The sequence below is a fragment of the Aquarana catesbeiana genome, linkage group LG09 (genome assembly GCF_042186555.1).
Source record: "Aquarana catesbeiana isolate 2022-GZ linkage group LG09, ASM4218655v1, whole genome shotgun sequence".
In the NCBI taxonomy this organism is placed as follows: domain Eukaryota; kingdom Metazoa; phylum Chordata; class Amphibia; order Anura; family Ranidae; genus Aquarana; species Aquarana catesbeiana.
Window position 1 is genome coordinate 236,902,841 of NC_133332.1, and position 23,175 is coordinate 236,926,015.

A 23,175-nucleotide genomic window follows, 5' to 3' on the forward strand; every position below is an offset into this window, starting at 1 on the left:
TATGTGAATCAGATTCAGTACTTTAGTTGTGCTGTCTCTGGCTTCCCTAGTGGGGATAAAGCCCACTTGGTCTAGGTGAATTAGATTTTGCTGATGTCGGGCTAGGCGGGTCACCAAGATTTTGGCAAACAGTTTGAGGTCCGTGTTTAGGAGGGAAATGGGTCTGTAACTGCTACAGGTTGTCAGGTCTTTACCTTCTTTTAGGATCACAGCAATGTGTGCCATTAAGGAGTCTCTGGAGAAGGTAGCTGTCTGTCCCAGATCATTATAAAAAGTGATCATATGGGGGCTAAGGATCGGGAGTAGGGTTTTGTAATATTGAAGGGTGTAACCGTCGGGTCCCGGTGCTTTACCTGGTTTAACTGATTGCTAGTTCCAGTTTCTCTGAAGTGATTGGGGTATCCAGAGCGGCATTGCTATCAGAAGATAGCGTAGGCATCTGAGCGGATGATATGTAGTCATCTATTTGGATGTGAGAATTGGACGGGGCTGGTATGTTGTACAGGGATTCGTAGTAGTTTCAGAATGTTTTAGTTATTTGGTTCAGTAAACTAACTTTTGATCCAGTTGAGGTCTTAATTTGAGGAATATAGGTTTGTATTTTAATGTCTCTGACCACTTTGGCTAGAATTTTTCCGCATTTATTTCCAGGTTCCTACATTGTGAGGCGGCATCTTTGTAGCGCCACCTTGGCCCTGTAACTAAGGAGGTCATTCATTTGGGTGCGGAGAGAGGCAAATTCCGCCTCCAGTAGAGGGTTGATGGAGTGTTTGTTTTGCCTCGACCGTATGTAGTTTGGAGAGGAGCAGCTCCAGTTGCGTTTCCCTCTCTCTTTTAATGCAAGCGCTGTGTTTTATGAGTATTCCCCTGATAACTGATTTGTGGGCCTCCCATACAATCCCTGGATTGCAATCTGCTGTCGTGTTTGATTGGAAGTAGAATTTTAATTCCCTACTTACCTCCTCTAGGATCTCTGGTCTTTGTAAAAGGCTTTCGTTTATTCGCCAGAAGCGAGTTCCGTGGGAGGGGATGTTAGAGAATGCGTATGTCAGAAAGATGGGGGCATGGTCGGACCATGTCCTAAGGCCAATGGAGGAATTTCGCACTTCATGGAGTTGGCTGTGGGGATTGAGGAAGTAATCTATTCTTGTGTATATTTTATAAGGGGGGAAGTAGAACGTGTAATCCCTTTCTCCCGCATGTTGAAGGTGCCACACGTCGACTAATTGGGCCTCGTGTAAGGTTTGGGCAATGCGTTTGCAGGAGTTTGTTGGTACAGAAGAGGAGCCCAATGAGGTGTCTATCGTAGGGGATAGGGGAACATTAAAATCTCCTCCCGAGGATCAGGTGTCCTCCTTGGAAGTCAGAAAGTTTGGTCGTGCGTCTTAGGAAAGTGTCTTGGTGGTCGTTTGGGGCGTAGATATTCGCTAATGTCAACTGTACATCACCTATGAAGCCTCTAATGAATGCAAAGCGTCCCTCTACATCCAACATAGACTCCAGAATGGTCCATGGTAGTTTACTGGATAGAAGGATGGAGACCCCTCTAGACTTAGTTTTGTTAGTAGAGTGGTGTGTTAGGGGGAAGAATCTGTTCTTGAGGACAGGAAGTCGGTCCTTTTTTAAAGTGAGTTTCCTGAATGCAGGCAATATCTACCTACCTTAGCCTGTTTTAAGTCATTCATGAACATGAGTCGTTTCTCCAGTGTGTTTAGGCCTTTTGCATTAATTGAGTAGATATTTAGTCCATCCATCATCAACCAGGGTTCAGGCGGGGGGGGGGGGTTGAAGGAGGGAGGTCAGGCAAGGGGAGCAGGGGAAAGGGGGGTGAAAAAGGGTGCAGGTGTGTAGGTGTTGTGAGTAGTCTATATGGCGAGGTTCCTCAATAAGACTTCCAATGGTATTGTCACCGCACTGATGTTGACAAGATAGGAGGGGGGAAACAGACAATAGAGAATAAGATATGAAAGGAAAAAAGGGGGGTGGCCATAGCTCCCAACTGTCCCTGATTTTGAGGGACTGTCCCTGATTTGGAGCAATGTCCCTCCGTCCCTCATTCCTCCTCATTTGTCCCTCATTTTGGTCTGATTCATATAGTTGTATATAAAATGCACTTTTTATCTTTTCAAGTGTTTTCCAGTACTAAACCTTTCATCTGATTTCTAAATTGCTGCATTTTTCAATTTTAAAAGCCAATATAAAGGAATTATAGTGGTACAAAAAAAGCACTTGTGGATTTAATTGACCTTTTTTTGGTTATTTCCCCTTTAAGGGGGTGTGGCAGGGGGCGTGTCCTATGCCTACATACGTTTTCTAGTAGGTGTCCCTCATTCCCATCTCAAAATGTTGGGAGGTATGGGTGGAGAACAAAACAGAGAAGGACAGTGGGGGGAAGAACAAATAGTAGTAGCAAGTATCAAGCTTGTACTAGCACAACTCATCCAGTGTCGGACTAGAGATGTGCTGACCTATGTGGGGGAGTGATTGGGTCAAGCTGCGAGGAGACACCCCCAACCCAACCCGTCCACCCCAGCCATTGGAGCTGAAATTTCAGGGTCCATGGCAGTCTCTTTCGTGGTCCCCAGTCTCCCCGGGCTTCCCACCCCCCCGAACCCCGGGGGGGGTGGCAGGAGGCCAAGGGCAGAGCATGGCCACAGCCATTTCTCGTCAGCCACCTGGGAGCTCAGCGTGCAAAAACTAGCCTCGCTGGGGACACTACATGGGAAGTCTATGTCCCTGGAGGGGTGTGTATAGAGCCACCATAAAAGGCGCCATACATCCACATCTTGACCACATCCACCCCCTGTATGACCTATCCCTCTGCCAGGGGATCGAGTGCCTGTATATCAATAATTTCCCCCATCTCGTTATGACATCGGTGGGAATCGCAGAGCTAAGTTATTAGAAGAAGGGAATAGTAATAGCCGGCTTACTAAACCTCACGCCATTGTGTATGAGGACATGTTTGCCCCATATTTGGCTTGTAACATTGCTGAGGTGACGGCTGGTCACATAACCATACAATACTGCCCATTCTTCCAATCATATCAACGGAAGGGATGGCAGAACCAGATTACTAAAGGGAGGGCACAGACGGGACCTATGTGCTAATCAACATTGAAATATATCTCTGGACATATTTACTCCCTATTATCGGATATTTATTAAGGGATTCTCTGCTATCATCTCCCCTATTACTCAGTTGACAAAGCAGAATTTTCGGTTCTGTTGGACTCCCAAAGCACAAGCTGCCTTTGCAACTCTAATGCTGTGTACACACGACCGGACTTTCCACGGACTGAATCACGTCGGACTTTTCGTCGGACTTCTGTTGAATCGGACTTGTCTACACACAATCACACCAAAGTCCGACGGATTCGACCATGATGACGTACGACCAGACTAGAATAAGGAAGTTCATAGCCAGTAGCCAATAGCTGCCCTAGCGTTGGTTTTCGTCCGTCGGACTAGCATACAGACGAACGGATTTTTCGACCAGACTCGAGTCCGTCGGAAAGATTTGAAACATATTCTAAATCTAAAGTCCGTCACATCGACAGAAAAGGTCTGCTGCAGGTCAGATGAAGCCCACACACAGTCGAATTGTCTGACAGATTCGTTCCGTCGGACAAGTTTGGTCAAAAAGTCCGGCCGTGTGTACACAGCATTAAGGGAATTTTTTTAATCTGCTCCTATCTTCAGTCATCCAGATCCTGATCTGCCTTATTTGCTGGAGGTAGATGCTTCAGAAACAGCAGTGGGGACAGTTGTTTCTCAACACCAATGTCTCAAGGACTTAATGCATCCAGTAGCCTTCTTCTCCCATAAGCTCTCCCCAGCAGAGAGAAATTACGATGTGGGGGATCGAGAGCTCCTTGCCATCAAGATGGCGCTTGAAGAATGGAGGTATCTGTTAGAAGGAGCAGCACACCCCATACTCATTTACACGGAGCATAAGAACCTTGAATACCTGAGGGCAGCCAAACGTCTGAAACCACGTCAAGCACGATGGACATTATTCCTTTCAAGATTCACATTTCACTTCACTTACAGGCCGGGTTCGAAAAACGTCAAACCAGATGCACTTTCCTGCATGTTCGATGATCCAAACGAAGCTTCAGTACATCTTGTCTGAAGGTAATTTTTTCACTTTTACAGACTGATCCTATGTCTTGTATTAAACAAGCTTCGGTGAATGTTTCCTGTCTCCCTGGAGTTACATTGGTACCCAGGGATGCTATGGATGGAAGATAACATTTTTGTACCGGAGAGTATTCGAGTAACGGTTTTGAGGCTTTGCCATGACCATCCCCTGGAAGGTCTTTTCTGAATCCACAAACCCTAAATTTGATGCAACGTATGTTTTGGTGGCCTGACTTGGAGAAGAACTGTCAAGAATACATAAATGCATGTGCCATCTGTACCTGGAGCAAGACTGCTAGAAGCAAAGCCTGGGGTCTGCTCAGACCATTACCAGTTCCTGACAGGCCATGGAGAATGATTGCTATGAATTTTATAGTGGAGCTCCCCCCATCAGAAGCATGTTCAGCTATCTTTGTAGTGGTTGACGGCTTGTCTAAAATGGCCCATTTCTTACCACTAAAGAATACCCCTACTGCTATGGAAACTGCCGGGTCTTCATTAAAGAGATTGTAAGGCTTCATGGGGTCCCAGCAAAAATAGTTTCGGATAGAGGGGTTCAATTCATTTCTCATTTCTGGAGAGCACTGTGTGAAGTCTTAAAGATTGAACTGTCTATGTCATCTGCTTACCATCCTCGGACTAATGGGCAAATGGAAGGGACTAATCAGACGCTCAAGCAATATATCTGGTGCTTCACCACATTCGTACAGGACGATTGGGTGTCATTACTGCCATTGGAGGAATTCGCTTACAACAATGCCAGTCACTCGGCTACAGGTCAGTCTCCGTTCTTTGCTAACTACGGGTTCCACCCATCATTCTTACCAGACGTTGTTCCAGAATCCACAGTCCCAGCAGTTCAGAGCCCTGTTGAGTTCCTTAATCGCAATAATAAATTCTTACAAGAAGCAGTAATCAAGGCACAGGTGATTAACAAAAGGACTTTTGACAAAAGGCGGAGAGGGAAATTGATTCTCCAACCAGGCAATCAAGTATGGCTGTCTACAACTAACCTTAGATTGGCTTGTCCTTCGACGAAGCTTGCACCCAAGTTTGTTGCACCATTTCCGGTAAAGAGGAAACTAAATGAGGTGTCATATCAATTGTCCCTACCGGATTTGCTCAGGATCCATCCAGTATTTCACGTTTCCTTATTGAAACCCACAGTGCCAGATCCCTTCCTAGACACAGGGTCGGGGCCACCTGAACCCATAATTATTGATGGTGATGAGGAAAATGAGGTGAAGGCTATCGTGGATTGCAGGAAAAGAAGGAACCAGCTTCAATATTTATATTTATATTCAAGTGGAAAGGGTATGGCCCAGAAGAAAATTCTTGGGAACCGGAACAGAATGTTCATGCCAAGGAGGTGATCCATGCCTTCTTTCGCAGCCACCTGCAGAAGAGAGGTTGCCCATAAGGAGGGGGCAATGTCAGGAACGTGCTGGTCAGAATACTGCAGTTACCCATAGACCCACAGAAGTACGCAGGTGCAGACCTACTGGTACCCATCCAGCTGTGCATAGATGTGCGTCAGTGTGCACGCGCGTACGCAGAAGCACTTGCACATGATCGAGAACAGATTTGCGCATGTTAGCCGATTACATTGGTGCCCAGTGGCCTATATAAGTGCAGTAGTGTCAGGGCTTGGCTCAGCCCTTCCTTCTCTGAGCTGGCCACTCAGCTGTTGGCTAATTGCCAACTTCTATCTCTCCACAGATACTCAGCTGTTGATGATATCCTGCTCGTCAGTCCTGCCTACTTAAGCCGTCCAGCTCAGAGGATCTCTGCCTTCGCCTTGGTCAACATCACAGAAACTATCTCCTGCGATCCTGTTCAAGACTTGCTTTGCTGACATCCCTTCTGGCACCAGATCCTGCTTGCTGTTCCACTACATTGATCCCTGACTTCTGGCTTGGCTGACTATCCGTTCCAGTTACTGAACTTTGGCTATGTTTTGACTATGTTTGTTCTTTTTACATTTATTAACCCGCTTGCAGACCAGCCACCGCAGTTTCACTGCGGCAGGTTGGCTTCGCTGCGCGAAGTTACGTTATTGTACGTGATCTTGTGAGGCCTGGATAGCAAGCGCGCATGCCAGCCGCGAGCTCCGTGAGTCCAACCGCTGGTTGTGCGGACTCGATGTCCGCAGGGATACCTGCGATCGTCTCACGGAGAGGAAGAACAGGGAAATGCTAATGTAAACAAGCATTTCCCCGTTCTGCCCAGTGACACTGACCACAGCTTCCTGTGATTGGGACCAGTGATCAGTGTTGTGTCACATGTAGCCCCCCCCACACAGTTAGAATCACTCCCTAGGACACATTTAACCCCTGCAGCACCACAAGTGTCCGATGTGTCCGCCATAATGTTGCGGTCATGATAAAAATCGCTGATCGCCGCCAATACTAGTTAAAAAAAAGATCAATAAAAATGCCATAAATATATCCCCTATTTTGTAGACGCTATAACTTTTAGGCAAACCAATCAATATACGCTTATTTTTAAAAAAATTTTTGTTACCAAAAATATGTAGAAGAATACGTATTGGCCTAAACTGAGGAAAAAAATGTTTTATTATATATTTTTTGGGGATATTTATTATAGCAAAAAGTAAAAAATGTGTTTTTTTTTTTTCAAAATTGTTGCTTTTTTTTGTTTATAGCGCAAACAGTAAAAACCTCAGAGGCGATCAAATACAACCTAAAGAAAGCTCTATTTGTGGGGGAAAAATGTCAATTTTGTTTGGGAGCTACGTCGCACGACTGCGCAATTGTCAGTTAAAGCGTCGCAGTGCCGAATCGCAAAAAGTGCTCTGGTCTTTGGCCAGCCAAATGCTCCGGGGCTGAAGTGGTTAAACAAGTGTGATTTAACTGTACTTCTGTCTCCGCCTGATTTCATGGTTTCTGACAAGTAGCTGCACTAGTCCTTTGCTGTTTGAGCTGCAGCTACTCCTGTGTTCCTTGCATCTGTTCCAGTTGATTTCTGTGTTTGACCCGGCTTGCCCCTGACTTCGCTTGATCGCTACCTACCTTGACCATAGCTTGTTCTGGACTTTGCTCTGCCTTCTGATATCTGCCTGATCCTGTGTTGCTGAACCCTGCCTGTCTCCTGACGACCCTTTGCCTGCTGTCTATGCCTGCATCTGCCCGTTTGTTACCGACCTGGCTTGTCCGACCACACATCCAGTCGCTACTGCTGCTGTCGCTATCTGCCAACCCAAGGTCTGCTGTCTGCTGTCTTCAGTTCCAGTTTACCATCCAACTCTTGTGAACAAATCTACCACTCACCTCTTCATCCAGCGGAGAGATCACACGGGCACCTGTACCTCACCGCACTCCTGCGTTCACTGTCGCAACATCAGTGGTTCTCATGTCCGGGCTGTACGAGAGGCCTCCTTCTGGACGTCAGGCTCAGCCATGAAGTACATGACACAGTGACCATAACCTGATTTAATTTAATGTTATAAGAAAACTAAAAACTAAAAGAGTGGACTTTAAAGGCACACAGGTAGACTGTCTAAAAATGGTTAGATTGGTTTATTGAGTACACAATTAATTAAATTAAAACAGTTATTACATATAAATAAAAAAGATTCATGAAGTTGATATTCAATACCTCACACAAAGACTCTGACACCACTTAATACTGGTAGTGTAGACCAGTATTCATGTGATTGTAGAGTCTGTATGGATATTTATTAGAAAAACAGACTGGCGGCTCAGAGGTTAACACTTCAAGAATTGTAGAGCCAAGCTGCGTGGAATAAATTTGTCTCTTGATAGCCGATCAGCGTGTTGATTGGCTATCAAAAGACAAATTTATTCCACACATTTGCGCATGGCCAATGTGGTGCCCATATTTAAAAAGGGATCAAAGTCTTTACCAAGTAACTATAGACCTGTTAGTTTAACTTCTATAGTCGGGAAGATACTGGAGAGTTTAAAGGGTTTGTAAACCCTCTTGTTTTTTTCACCTTAATGCATCCTATGCATTAAGGTGGAAAAACACCTGGCAGTGACCGGCCCTCCAGCCCCCCCATTTAATTACCTGAGCCCTGGAATTTCACCCGGCGGAGATGCGCTCTTCCTCTGCCCAGGGTTCTTGGCTCTTGATTGGATAGATTGATAGCAGTGCAGCCATTGGCTCCCACTGCTCTCAATCAAATCCAATGACGTGGGCGCCGGGGGCTGTGTCGAGCCCGGAATTCATGTCTATGGATGCAAATGCTAGAGCGCCGCGAGGGCCGCCGAGGGACCCCAGAAGAGGATGTTCGGGGCCACTCTGTGCAAAACGAGCTGCACAGTGGAGGTAAGTATGATATGTTTGTTATTTAAAAAAAAAACAAAAAAACAAGCCTTTACAATCACTTTAACCACTTCAATACCAGGCACTTATACACCTCTCTGCCAAAGCCAATTTTCAGCTTTCAGCGCTGTCGCAAATTGAATGACAATTGCGCGGTCATGCTACACTGTACCCAAACTAATTTTTTGTCTTTTTGTTCCCACAAATAGAGCTTTCTTTTGGTGGTATTTAATCACCTCTGCGATTTTTATTTTTTGCGCAACAAATAAAAAAAGACCGAAAATTTTGAAAAAAAAAACGTTTTTCTTTGTTTCTGTTAAAATTTTTTGTAAATAAGTAAGTTTTCTTCTTTAATGATGGGCACTGATATGGCTGCTCTGATGGGCACTGATAAGATGGCACTGATAGGTGGCACTGGTATGCGGCACTGATAGGTGGCACTGGTATGAGGCACTGATGGGTATTCATAGGCGGAACTGATGGGCACTCATAGGTGGCACTGATGGGTACTTATGGGTGGCACTGATAGGTGGCACAGATGGGCACTGATAGGTGGGAACTGATGGGCATGGATGGGCACTGATAGGTGGCACTGATGGACACTGATGGGTGGCATTCCTGGACATCACTCATTTTTATTGTGCCATAGATGTGCCAGTCAGTGCCCATTTGTGGGCACTGATTGGTATATGTTGATCATTCATTATCACATGTGGATGGCCATGGGGGATGTACCTGGCCATCCACATGTTAGGAGCTTCTCTGGTGGTTCTAGCGGCTTCCCTGGTGGTTTAGTGTGGGCATCCGAGGGGGGGCTGCGCTGATAAACAATCAGCGCAGACCCCCCCTGTCAGGAGCCGATCGGCTCTCCTCTACTCACGTCTGTCAGACGTGAGTGAGGAAAAGCCGATCACCGGCTTTTCCTGTTTACATTGTGATCAGTGCGGTGGCTGTTATCCTGCAGGGCATTATATGACACCCAGTCAGGATAACTGAACCACCGCCCAGCCGTCATTCTGCTATAGGCCAAGCGGGAAGTGGTTAATAAAAAAATCACATAGAAAAGTTCTTGCTGGAAAAAAATATTTTAAGCAACAGATTCATTTATTTATTTCAGGTACTTTTTATAGCGCTGTCAATTTACACAGCGCTTTACATATACATTGTACATTTACATCAGTCCCTACCCTCAAGGAGCTTACAATCTAAGGTCCCTAACTCACATTCATACATACTAGGGACACTTTAGTCAGGATCCACGTAACCTACCAGCATGTCTTTGAAGTGTGGGAGGAAACCCACGCAGGCACAGGGAGAACATGCAAATTCCAGGCAGGTAGTGTCGTGGTTGGGATTCGAACCAGTGACCCTTCTTACTGCTAGGCGAGAGTGCTACCTGTAGTGATATAAAAATATGTATCGGGTGATATGATGTAGAGTGGGTATGATAATTAATTAGTGGTTATTATAATGATGATGTAAGTACTCTTCCGTAGCAACCCAATTCTTCCAGAGAGATGCACTTTATTGACTTCCAACCCAGAACAAAGTCCAAAGTCCACAGATGACAAAAAAATCCGACAGAGTATATAATTCAGGGTCCCATTTCTTTCTAGGTTTGCCTGTTCATACACAGACAAGCCTCTCCTAAAACTAAAAGCCAGCTTGAATGTCCTCTATGAAATACTAGTCCACTAGGAGGGAGTTTCTGCTAGGTCAACCCAAAATACTCTTTGATCCCATTGTTACCCCCTCAAGTCTAATTACCATCAATAAATACTTCTTCTATGGTCCTTTAAACAATGTACCCTTTGAAATGTTCAATTAGGTTAACAGCCCATACCTCACACCCCTAGGTAGACTTGCATAAGACTAACACATCAAAGGGTCTTTAGCTGTTATCTTAAAATTGAGTTGGCTTGGACAAATCAACCATTGTCAACTCAATTCTGGCCTGGTTAATATTGACTGTATGTGTGTACATATAATAATGTCCCACATAAATCGGTGAACATATTACAACATATACAACATATACCCCCACTTGGGTCGGTTCTAACTACTAGAATTGACCCATAAATCAAACAACAAAAAAATATCATTATGATTTAAGGTACTGGATGCTTTACAATGGCTCATATAAAATATGAAGTTGAAACTGGTTACATCTCTCTTCGCCAGCTTCTAAAATATCCCCATGAAACAGTCATTAGATAATATAACTTTTAGACCATGACTAGAAAAGGATTTGGTAAACATCAGTGGCCCATATAGCTGTTAGGCCTTATTATATCACATCAAGATCTTGATTATTGCGCAAAGACGAGCTGATGTCACAGTCCATCCTTTGGTCTGACTTCATCACATCTCTCACCATCTCACTGAAAGTAAACTTGGTATGCTCTGGGAACTCCAATCCACATAAGTCCAGGATTTTTTTCATCTTCAGGCTCAAGCTTTCCATTTTTAAAGATGCTTTTACGCAAACTCTCTACTTTCATCTTTATAGTAAGAAGAACTATCAATGTACCAGCACTCACTTTCAAGGTAGAAAAGGTTTGGATATGGCAGTAAAAACTGCTGCAAACTATTTCCTTGCACTTGACATTCATGAGTCCATCTTTGTTGATTGCCAGTCACAATTTGCTTTTGTAATTTGCTGTAGGCCGACCCTTCATTGCCTTCAATAAAGCAATTACTTGGATCATTCAGTCCACAATTACACTTGAATGGTATGCCAACATATACATATACCCCCACACGATGGTTCAGATAGAGTCATCAGTGTTGATCAGATCTTCTATCCAGACAAAGCGGCAGTGGAAATTCTTGCCAGTATCCTCACCATGAAAGGTAGAAAGATCTTTTTCATCCATATATGTCATAGCCTTTAGCATATTATAAACAACTGAATCAACAAAGTTTCAGATCATGACTAGAGTGATAAATTTCACTCACCCCTCTTATAAATTTAGGAAAACCACCCAACATACTATAATTTATGCTATGCCAAGCCATTGTGCAGCATCTCACCTTAGATGTCAAATATATTGATCAATACACATTACGTAATATGTACCGATGGTATGAAAATTATTTTAGGTTTAAATGCTTCTCTTTGGTTTTAAGATAAAGTTCAAGAAATAAAACATAAAGAAAATAAAAAATAAAAAGCAAAATATATCAGGAGAAGGGAGAAAAATTAAAAATTAGGGCGTTGAAGAAAAAAGAAAAAAAAGGTCCACTGCTTGATGAATTCTTGAGAGTCCATGAATTCTTAATAATTCCTTGTTGTCTATTCAACATTTCTCCCATAATTCTCCCCTACTAGCCAGCAATTTCAGACTGTGCTTCTGCTTTTCACATGCAAGCATCTTCAGACGTCCCTGAAAGACAAAACTCTCCAACAAAACTAATTAGCAAGGTCTTTAAACGTAGTTTGAAGTTAAAACAAAACACTATTTACACATATACAGTTTAAAGCTAATTCACCCCCACTGCTAGAGAAGTGTCATTTGCATTCAAAAACAGATCTGGAGAATGTACATCTTGTACATTCATGACACCCTGTACCCCCTTCAACTGCTCTAATAATTTATCACGTTCCCCTCTCATCTTGTCATACTCAATCTTCAGGTGGTCATATTTCTGTTTTAACTGAGAAAACGGTATCCAGGTTTTGGACCTTTTCTTATTATTATTTTGGTCAGCTCTGTTTTTCATATTAATATCACCTATGTTTGACCCGATGTCTCCTCTCTGGCTGTTATCATAGGATATTATCTTCTGATCTTTATGCTCAGTATTTGTCCTAAACAATGTGGCTAAATCAATTTTGACAGCCTGCTCATTTGACTTTCTCCATAAATGGTCTGCTCTCAACAATATGTCTTTTAAATCATGAGGATTTGGGGTAACTAGTAAAATATTTAGTTTGATATCTTCATGCAATGTATCTAGAAACATACTCATATGTATCAAGCCCCCACGCTCAAATGCAAGATTATTACCGACCAATAATTCCATAATAGTTGCTATCCTGTGTGACAATTCATAGGGAGATTCATTTTGCATTTGTTGGATCTTCCCATGAATAGTAACATCAGAACGTACACCATACAAAACACATAATAATTCCAGTAATATGTCCCTTGTCCTCAGAGGCTGAATGCAGATCTGTTTAATTCTCATCCAAAGACCACTTCCTAAAGAATGTTGCAAAACTCTTTCTAAGTCAGATGGGTTGAGATTGTACATATCTCTGACCTGCTGCACGTCACAAAACCATTTTAAAAATCTGTTTAAATCATGGTATGGAACCATTCCTATTTCTTTAAGAATTGCGTCTAATTCTTTTGATTTCAAAGGCTTCATTACAAGCTGAACTTCACCTGTATTATTATTATTGTTGTAAACTGTGGTAGTCACAGTGGGGGCAGCTGGTAATGAATTATCAGATTTAATATGAGGTTCTGTTTGCTGCAGATTGCTGAATCCAAGATTTGATGCATATCTGCATTCCTGAGATCTCTTCTCTAATTCCATAATTCTTAATTTTAATCTCTCATTTTCCTTTGATAATTCATCACAACATTTAGATTTCTCAAGTAAAACTTCTCCAATGGTAACCGCATGCAATTTTAAATTTACTGTCTCAGTGTCTGATTGGTTTTGTAACCTCTCACAAACATTGTTGCTATTATCAACTGCATTCTGTAACTGGGTAATTTCCTCAACCTTACTATTCAAAGAACTTTCCATTGTTAAACAGCAAGATAACAAGCCCTGTATAATACAACCTTTTCTTTTACTTTCTGAAATTTTGCTATCAAAAACATTTTCCTCTAAAAATTCCTTCATCATCGTCCACGTCTGCTTACATTTTTCTGGAATTTCATAAGGACCGCCATGGCGCTTAATACATTTTAATACCCATCTGTTAACTTTATCAGAACTGACACTAGCTTCACGCTGAGTAAGCATTTTGACTATATTACTAATAATTAAAAAAAAAGGAAATATTTTACTCACCGCATTAGTTACTCTATTAGCTTCCAGTTCAGGTCTTCTGGTACACGACACAGTCCTTTTTTTGTTGTTGTTTCCAGTCTCCAGAGAATAATTCTGGGGTTCCCAACTTGTTTAAATTTGTAGATCAGACTCTCTTATGTCACAACCAGACATTAGAGTCACAGCACAGCTCTTGGTTCTTCATCAGACTTCTGTCCACCTCACAGGATTGTTGTCACCACCGACTTCTGTTACTAAGTCCGAAAATGCTCTTCTGGTCGCTTGAACGGCACCAATGTAGTGATATAAAAATATGTATCGGGTGATATGATGTAGAGTGGGTATGATAATTAATTAGTGGTTATTATAATGATGATGTAAGTACTCTTCCGCAGCAACCCAATTCTTCCAGAGAGATGCACTTTATTGACTTCCAACACAGAACAAAGTCCAAAGTCCACAGATGACAAAAAAATCCAACAGAGTATATAATTCAGGTTCCCATTTCTTTCTAGGTTTGCCTGTTCATACACAGACAAGCCTCTCCTAAAACTAAAAGCCAGTTTGAATGTTCTCTATGAAATACTAGTCCACTAGGAGGGAGTTTCTGCTAGGTCAACCCAAAATACTCTTTGATCCCATTGTTACCCCCTCAAGTCTAATTACCATCAATAAATACTTCTTCTATGGTCCTTTAAACAATGTACCCTTTGAAATGTTCAATTAGGTTAACAGCCCATGCCTCACAACCCTAGGTAGACTTGCATAAGACTAACACATCAAAGGGTCTTCAGCTGTTATCTTAAAATTGAGTTGGCTTGGACAAATCAACCATTGTCAACTCAATTCTGGCCTGGTTAATATTGACTGTATGTGTGTACATATAATAATGTCCCACATAAATCGGTGAACATATTACAACATATACAACACTACCCACTACAGCACTGATGGCATGGTTTCATGAAAGACAGAAGTTCTCAAACAAACCTGATTTCTTTTTATGAGGAGGTAAGTAAAACCTTGGACAGAGGGATGGCTGTGGACGTGGTATACCTGGATTTTGCAAAAGCGTTTGACACAGTTCCCCACACACGGCTCATGTGTAAGGTAAAGTCTACAGGTTTGGAAAGATCAATTTGTAAATGGATAGTGGTTAATTATTCTTACTCTGAATGGTCTAAGGTTATCAGTGGTGTACCCCAAAGTTAAGTGTTGGGACCCTCACTTTTTAATATCTTTATAAATTATATAGGGTCTGGGATTAAATGTAACATTTCTGTCTTTGCAGATGACACTAAGCTATGCAGTGGAATAACGTCCTTAAAGAATGTCTCCAATTTACAATGCACTGTCTAATTGGGCAACTAAGTGGCAAATTTAATGTTGATAAATGTAAAGTTATGCACTTAAGGGCTAAGAATATGCATACATTATACATACTAGGAGGAGTACAACTGGGGCAATCACTGGTGGAGAATGATCTGGGGGTTTTGGTAGATCATAAGCTCAATAATAGCATGCAATGCCAAGTTGCAGTTTCCAAAGCAAGCAAAGTCCTTTCTTGTATTAAGAGAGGTATGGACTCCAGAGAGAGAGATATCATTGTGCTCCTGTACAAATCATTAGTAAGACCTCATCTGGAATATGCAGTTAAGTTTTGAGCACCAGTTCTCAAAAAGGATATCAGGGAACTGGAGAAAGTGCAGAGAAGGGCAACCAAACTGATGAGAGACATGGAGGAGCTTAGCTATGAGGAAAGATTAGAGGAACTAAATCTATTCCCTCATCAGAAGAGGAGATTAAGGGGGATATGATTAACATGTACAAATGCATAAGTGGTCCATATAGTGAACTTGGTGTTGAGTTATTCACTTTAAGGTCATCACAGAGGACAAGGGGGCACTCTTTACGTCTAGAGGACAAAAGATTTCATCTCCAAATGGAAAGGTCTCTTCACAGTAAGAGCTGTGAAAATGTGGAATGGACTCCCTCCAGAGGTGGTTCTGGCAAGCTAAGTAGATTGCTTTAACCACTTCCCGACCGCTGCACACACATATACGTTGGCAGAATGACACGGGCAGGCAAATGGGCGTACCTGTACGTCCCTTGTGAATTTGCCACCTATCAGGCACGCATGGGATCATGCCCGCGGGTCCTGCAAACTTGATGTTCGCTGGAGGCCCACGATTGCAGCGAGGAGAGGAAAAACGGGGAGATGCCTATGTATACAAGGCATTTCCCTGTTCTGGCTAGCAACATGACAGGGATATACTGCTCCCTGTCATCGGGAGCAGTGGTCTCTGTCATTTTGTAGTGAGCCCATCCCCCTACAGTTAGAATCACTCCTTAGAACACACTTAACCCTTTGATTGCCCCTAGTGTTTAACCCCTTCCCTGCCAGTGTCATTTATACAGTAATCAGTGGCTATTTGTAGCTCTGATCTCTGTGTAAATGACAATGGTCCCAAAATAGTGTCAAAAGTGTCCAATGTTGCAGTCCCAATAAAAATCGCAGATCGCCGCCATTACTAGTGAAAAATTGAATAATAAAAATGCTATAAATCTATCCCCTATTTTGTAGACACTATAACTTTTGCACAAACCAATCAATGTACACTTATTGTGATATTTTTTTTGGACCAAAAATATGTAGAAGGATACATATCGGCCTAAACTGTGGAAGAAATTTGTTTTTTGGGGGGATATTTATTATAGCAAAAAGTAAAAAATGTGGCTTTTTTTCAAAATTGTCGCTCTTTTTTGTTTATAGCGCAAAATTAAAAATCCCAGAGGTGAGCAAATACCATCAAAAGATAGCTCTATTTATGGTTAAAAAAAGGATGTCAATTTTGTTAGGGTACAACGTCGCACGACCGCGCAATTGTCAGCTAAAGCAACACAGTACAGAATCGCAAAAATGCTCTGGTCAGGAAGGGGGTAAATCCTTCCGGGGCTGAAGTGGTTAAAAAAGGCCTGGATTCTTTCCTAAATGTACATAACTATATATAAATGGGTAATAACATTTATAGGTAAAGTTGATCCTGGGAAAATCCGATTCACAGGAAGGAATTTTTTCACTTGCTGCTGCAAATTGGATTTGGTTGAACTAGATAGACTTATGTCTTTTTTTCAACCTGACTAACTATGTAACTATGTATGATATATACTGCGTTAAAGGTACAGTAACGCACTGATTTATTCTGCATTAAACATGCAGTAACGCACTGATATATACTGCATTAAATGTGCAGTAACACACTGATATATACTGCATTAAATGTACCGTAACACACTAATATATACTGCGTTAAACGTGCAGTAATGCACTGATATGTACTGCATTAAACGTGCAGTAACACACTCAAATATACTGCGTTAAACATGCAGTAACGCTCTGATATATACTGCATTAAACGGGCAGTAACGCACTGATGTATACTTCGTTAAACGTACAGCAATGCACTGATATATACTGTGTTAAATGTACCGTAACACACTAATATATACTGTGTTAAACGTGCAGTAATGCACTGATATGTACTACGTTAAACGTGCAGTAATGGACTCAAATATACTGCTTTAAACGTGCAGTAACGCACGTTACTGCATTACATGTGCAGTAACGCACTGATATACTGTGTTAAACGTAAATAATGCACTGATATATACGGCGTTAAACGCGCAGTAACGAACTCAAATATACTGCGTTATATGTGCAGTATTGCACTGATATATAGGGCTGAAACAACTAATCGATTATGAAATTAATTGATTATTATTTTCATAATCGATTAATTGGCCAGTAACATAATGGGGTAAAAAAAACTAAAATGAGCCCTTTATAGTACAAAAGAGCAAATAATCACTACTGGAAATATTACTTTCACAGTTCTACAGTAAAAAAATTAACCCCTTACACACAAGCGGAATTTCTGTTGGAAAAATCTTGGATGTTTTTTCCGATGGAATTCCGCTCAAGCTTGGCTTGCATACACACGGTCATACAAAAGTTCTCTGAACTTTCGACCGTCAAGAACGCAGTGACGTACAACACTATGACGAGCCAAGAAAATTAAGTTCAATGCTTCCGAGCATGCGTCGGATTGTTTTCGAGCATGCGTGGTTTTTTGTGCGTCGGAATTGCATACAGACGAACGCATTTTCGGATAGGAACTTTTTCCGACCGAAAAATAGAGAACCTGCTCTCAATCTTTTGCTGGCGGGAATTCCGCCAGCAAAAGTCCGATGGAGCATACACACGGTCGCAATTTCCGACCAAAAGCTCTCATTGGAGTTTTGCTGGCGACATTTCCGATCGTATGTACGGAGCATTACAGTAGTGATTATCTGCTTTTTTTTTGTACTATAAAGGGCTAGTTTTAGTTTTTTTAACCCTATTATGTTACTAAACGTCTTAGACCTGGTTCACATCTATGTGTTTTTTGGTGCTTTTTGCAGAAACACACTACAGGTCATTTACATCTTTTCCTATAGGACACGTTCACATCTATGCTTTTTTCAGCCACTGCGTATTTGGAAAGGGTGAGGGACTTTTTTTTTAACTCAAAATGGTGCTTTTTTTGGTTCAATATACTTCAATGGAGAAGCTGCAGAAAAGCATGTAATATGTTTTTGCAGCAATTTGTGTTTTTTAATCTGCCCAACAACAAATTGGCCAAAAAAAAAATGCAAAAACGCAAATCGCAGCAAAATCACATGCGCAAAAATCAAAACGCACAGCAAAAAGCACTGCAGAAACAGATCAAAAGCAAACTGCATAGGTGTGTACCCAGCCTTATGCTGGCCACACGGATCAATTTTCGGACAAGTATATTCAGACAAAAAATCTTTGTACATTCGCTGAATGAAAGAATGTTTGAAATTTTCACTTCTCACTTTTTAATTTTAAGTTTTTAACATTCTGTTCTTAAAACGAATGAAATTTCTGAACGAAAACCACATACACTGTCTGAAAATTAGTTTGACCAAGAAGTTTTTTATTTCCAAATTTTCCCGTCACTATGGTTGAAAATGAATGTCGATTTGACCCCAGTAGCGATTTGAAAATTTAACAAACGTTCTTAAAATTACATTTAAAAAAAAAAAAAAAAAAAAATGTGACAGTATACATACAGTATATCTCTTCTAATAGTATATACAGTATATCTCTTCTAATAGTATATACAGTATATCTCCTCTAATAGTATATACAGTATATCTCTTCTGTCTGTTATTCTCAGAGTGGATTAGAGATTTTGCTCCCTAAATATAGTTGGTTACCACTGCATAGAGATATTTAAGAATAAATTGCCTTTTTTTTAAACTTTACATATTAACTAAATTATACACCACACTTTTTTTTAAGTTTATTAAATGATTAATCGATTAATCGAAACAATAATCGGCCAACTAATTGATTATGAAAATAATCGTTAGTTGCAGCCCTACTGATATATACTGTGTTAAACATGCAGTAACACATTAATATATACTGCGTTAAACGTGCAGTAACGCATTGATATACACTGCATCAAACATGCAGTAACGCACTGATAGATACTGTGTAGGGGGATGAGCCCGATGTTCGAGTCAAACGTAAGTTGACTCGACCGAACAGCTAACATTATGCGGTGTTCGCGGCCAATTCGAAAAGCCGCGGAACACCGTTAAAGTCTATGGGAAACTAACATGAAAAACCAAATTCTGCTAATTTTAAAGGCTTGTTTGCAATTTATTGCCATAAAAAAGTGTTTAGGGACCTGGGTCCTGCCCCAGAGGACATGTATCAATGCAAAAAAAAAGTGAAATGATAAAAATTAAATATTCCTTTGAACATCGTGCCTGGGGGTTGTCCTTCGTATGCCTGTAATGTATCGCATTTTCCCTTTGTTTAGAACAGTATCACAGCAAAATTACATTTCTAAAGGAAAAAAGTCCATTTAAAACTGATTGTGGCTGTAATGTATTGTCGGATCCCGGCAATATAGAAAAAATTAATTGAAAAAAAATGGCATGGATTCCCCCCAGTCCATTACCAGGCCTTTTGTGGTCTGGTATGAATATTAAGGGGAGCCCCTAACCAAAATAAAAAAATGCATGGGGGTCCTCGCAAAATCCTATACCAGACCTGAATATTAAGGGGAACCCTACGCAAAAATAAAAAAAAATGGTGTAGGGGTCCCCCCAAAATCCATACCAGACCCTTATCAGAGCACGCAACCTGACAGGCTGCAGGAAAAGGGGGGGCGAGAGCGCCCCCCCTCATGAACCATACCAGGCCACATGCTCTCAACAGGGGGAGGATGTTTTGGGGTCCTCCCAAAACATCTTGTCCCCATGTTGATGGGGACAAGGGCCTTGTCTCCACAACCCTTGCCCGGTGGTTGTGGGGGTCTGCGGGCGGGGGGATCATCGGTATCTGGATGCCCCCTTTAACAAGGGGACCACCATATCCTGGCCCCCCATGTAAATGAGTATGGTAACGCTACCAATTCACCAAAAGAAGTGTCAAAAATTGTTAAAATGACAGGAGACACTGTCTGCACATACACAAAAATACATAGCAAAGTAAAAAAAAACCACCTTCTTACATGTGATGTGACCATTTAAGATGATATTTTTTCCTTTCATTTTGGACGTTCCCACTACCTCTGGGTGCTGTGTGTGGCGATGAGGCTCAAATGTGCCCTGTCATACGCAAACCTGTTCCTGGGGGAGTGGGACCTCTTTTCAGCAATAATTTACAGGAAATTTTGAACAAGGTATTGGTATGGTGGAGATTTATTGACAATTTATTTTTGATATGGACTGGATCTCTGAAGGAACTATCCACTTTTATGGAAATGTTGAAATGCAACCATTTCAATCTAAAATTTACTATGAGTTGCCACCAACAATCATTGAATTTTTTGGATATCCAGATATACGTCAACTCTGACGGGAGTCTGGGTTCCTCCCTCTTCTGGGAACTCAATCTTGCATGCGACTAGTTCCCATCCATCATCCCTAATAACTAGTATCCCTTATGGCCAATACCTGAGGCTGAGGAGAAATTGTAGCAGGGATGAGGCTTTTGAAAGAGAGGCAAAGGCACTACAGGTCTGACTAGCGGGAAGAGGGTATAGCAAGAAGTGTCTGAAAAGGGCCTATGGTCAAGCCAAAAATCAGATTCAAAACAAAAAAAATCAAACCTTCCAATGATTGTAAGAATGATTACTCAGTTTTCAGGACAGCAAAAACAGATGAGTCAAATCATGCAAAAATATTGGTACCTGCTATTAGTGGACAATATAGTATCCAAATATGTCAATACCTACTCTGAGATTACCTTTAGAAGGTCAAAGTTGCTTAAGGATAGACTAGTACATAGTCACTATTCACCCACAATGACAACTAGGAACAAATCTAAAGGAACCACTCCATGCAGCAGATGCAATTTCTGTGGCTTCATTTTGAAAGCTCAGCAGATTACCCTGCCAAATGGACACCTCTACCAACCCTATTTTTTTTGGCCAATTGCCAATCGATAGGCATAGTCTACATCATGTTATGTGACTGTGGGGCCTACTATGTAGGCAAAACCAAAAGACTGTTTTTCCATTGGATCCGTGACCATGTGTCACTGGTCTCCAAAGGAAAACAAAAACACCTATTAGCAGACACATGGGCCTCTTCCATGGATTCAATCTGTCAAAAATTGATTTTTTTTGCTCTTGAATGCATACCACCCAATGAAAGGGGGGATGATGTTGACAAGCTGTTGCTGCAGCGATAAGCTTGCTGGATCCACAGCTTGTCAGCCCTCAAACCGCTCGGTTTAAATGAAGCGTTAAGCTTCAAACCGTTTCTATGAAATATTACATTGATGTTGGCTGAACCTATCTCTGAAAGGTCTTATCCCACAGTGATAATATTGATTACTGGATTAAAATCCATAATCACTAACTGCTTTGGTGTTCGAATGCTTACGTTTGCATACTTTTGTAATTCTGGGTAGTCAATGTGTCGCTCTATATTTGAAATGTTTTTGAGGAGATGGCCCACTAACTTAGAATGCTCATTTCAAACTCCGCCAAGCTGGCTGCCACTGGATTGAATCCACACAGAGAGGGAGAATATGCCTGTCAGTATCTGCGAGGGGGATTTCCCCCCTCCATTTCCTCACACACACAGGCATCCGCCCACTTTGCTCTCTCTCTCTCTCTCTCTCTCTCTCCTGTCTCTCTATTGGCAGGGAAAGAGACCCAACTCTCTTGCTCCCTGGATCTCATCGCGTGGGCACCATCTCACCGCTGTGTGAGGGGATTGCGGCCTATTGCGCCATATATAGCCTACAGATCCAGCTCCAGCCTAGAAGGAGGGAACGTCACCCGCCTCCTGAAGGACAGTCTGCAGCAGCGCTGAACATTGTGGAACCAGCCGGTTCACTGAGACAGCAGGTCAACCGCCATCTCTGTTAGACATGTGCATTCCGTTTAGTTCCGAATCGAAATTCGGACGAATTTTTCATTATTCGGACATTCGGATGCATCCAAAATACCGAATTACAATACTAACGAATTTAAACGAATTCGAAATGTTTTGAATCGAAAACCCACGGACGAAATTCGAATCGAATTCGAAAACAAATTCGAAATATATTCGATTCGAAAACAAATTCGAAATCTATTCGATACGAATTCGAAAACAAATTCGAATCGAATTAGAAAAAATATAAATTGATTTCTAAAAAAGAATACAATAAAATAGAATATAAAATAATAAAACAATAGAATAAAAATAAAAGAATTGTAAAGAATAGAATAGAATTTAATAGAATGTAATAAAATACAACAGAATATGACCATCTTCTGAAATTCGAATTTCGAATTGTATAAATTCGAATTCGAAAATAGATTGTAAAATAACAAATATCAAAACAATGGAAACTAAAATAATATATATTATATTTTATTCTATGCAGTCCTGTTGTTTTTCTATTCTATTTTTTTCTATTATTTTATATTCTATTCTAATATGAAATCATTCTATACTAAATTTCAATTTCGGAAGATGGTTATATATATATATATATATATATATATATATATATATATATATATATATATATATATATATATATATAATTCTATTCTTTTCTACTCTATTCTAATCTTATCTAATGGAATTTGAATTATTCTATATAAAACCATTTTCCGAAATTCAAATTTCACATAGAATGAAATTGAATTTGAATAGAAAAGATTAGAATAGAAATAGAAAATATACAAGAAAAACAATAGAACAGAATAGAATAAAATATAATATATATATTTTATTCTATTCTGTTCTATTGTTTTTCTATTCTAATCTTTTCTATTTGAATTTGAATTCATTCTATATGAATTTCTAATTTCAGAAGATGATTATATATATAAATATTATATAGAATATATATATATATATATATATATATATATATATATATATATATATATAGCATAGAAACAGAAAATAGACTAGAAAAACAATAGAACAGAATAGAATAAAATATAAAATATATATATATATATACATATATATATATATATATATATATATATATATATTTTTTATTCATTCTTTTTTCTATTCTAATCTTCTAATCTAATCTATTCGAATTTCAGAAAATGGTTATATATATATATATATATATATATATATATATATATATATATAACCAAAATAACCAAT

The 23,175-nt window shown here is 40.6% G+C and overlaps 1 protein-coding gene across 1 annotated transcript in view; it reads left to right on the forward strand.

Moving 5' to 3' along the window:
- Positions 1-23,175, forward strand: part of LOC141108403 (histo-blood group ABO system transferase-like) — a 270,783-nt gene that overhangs the window by 66,804 nt on the left and 180,804 nt on the right. The window lies entirely within an intron of this gene.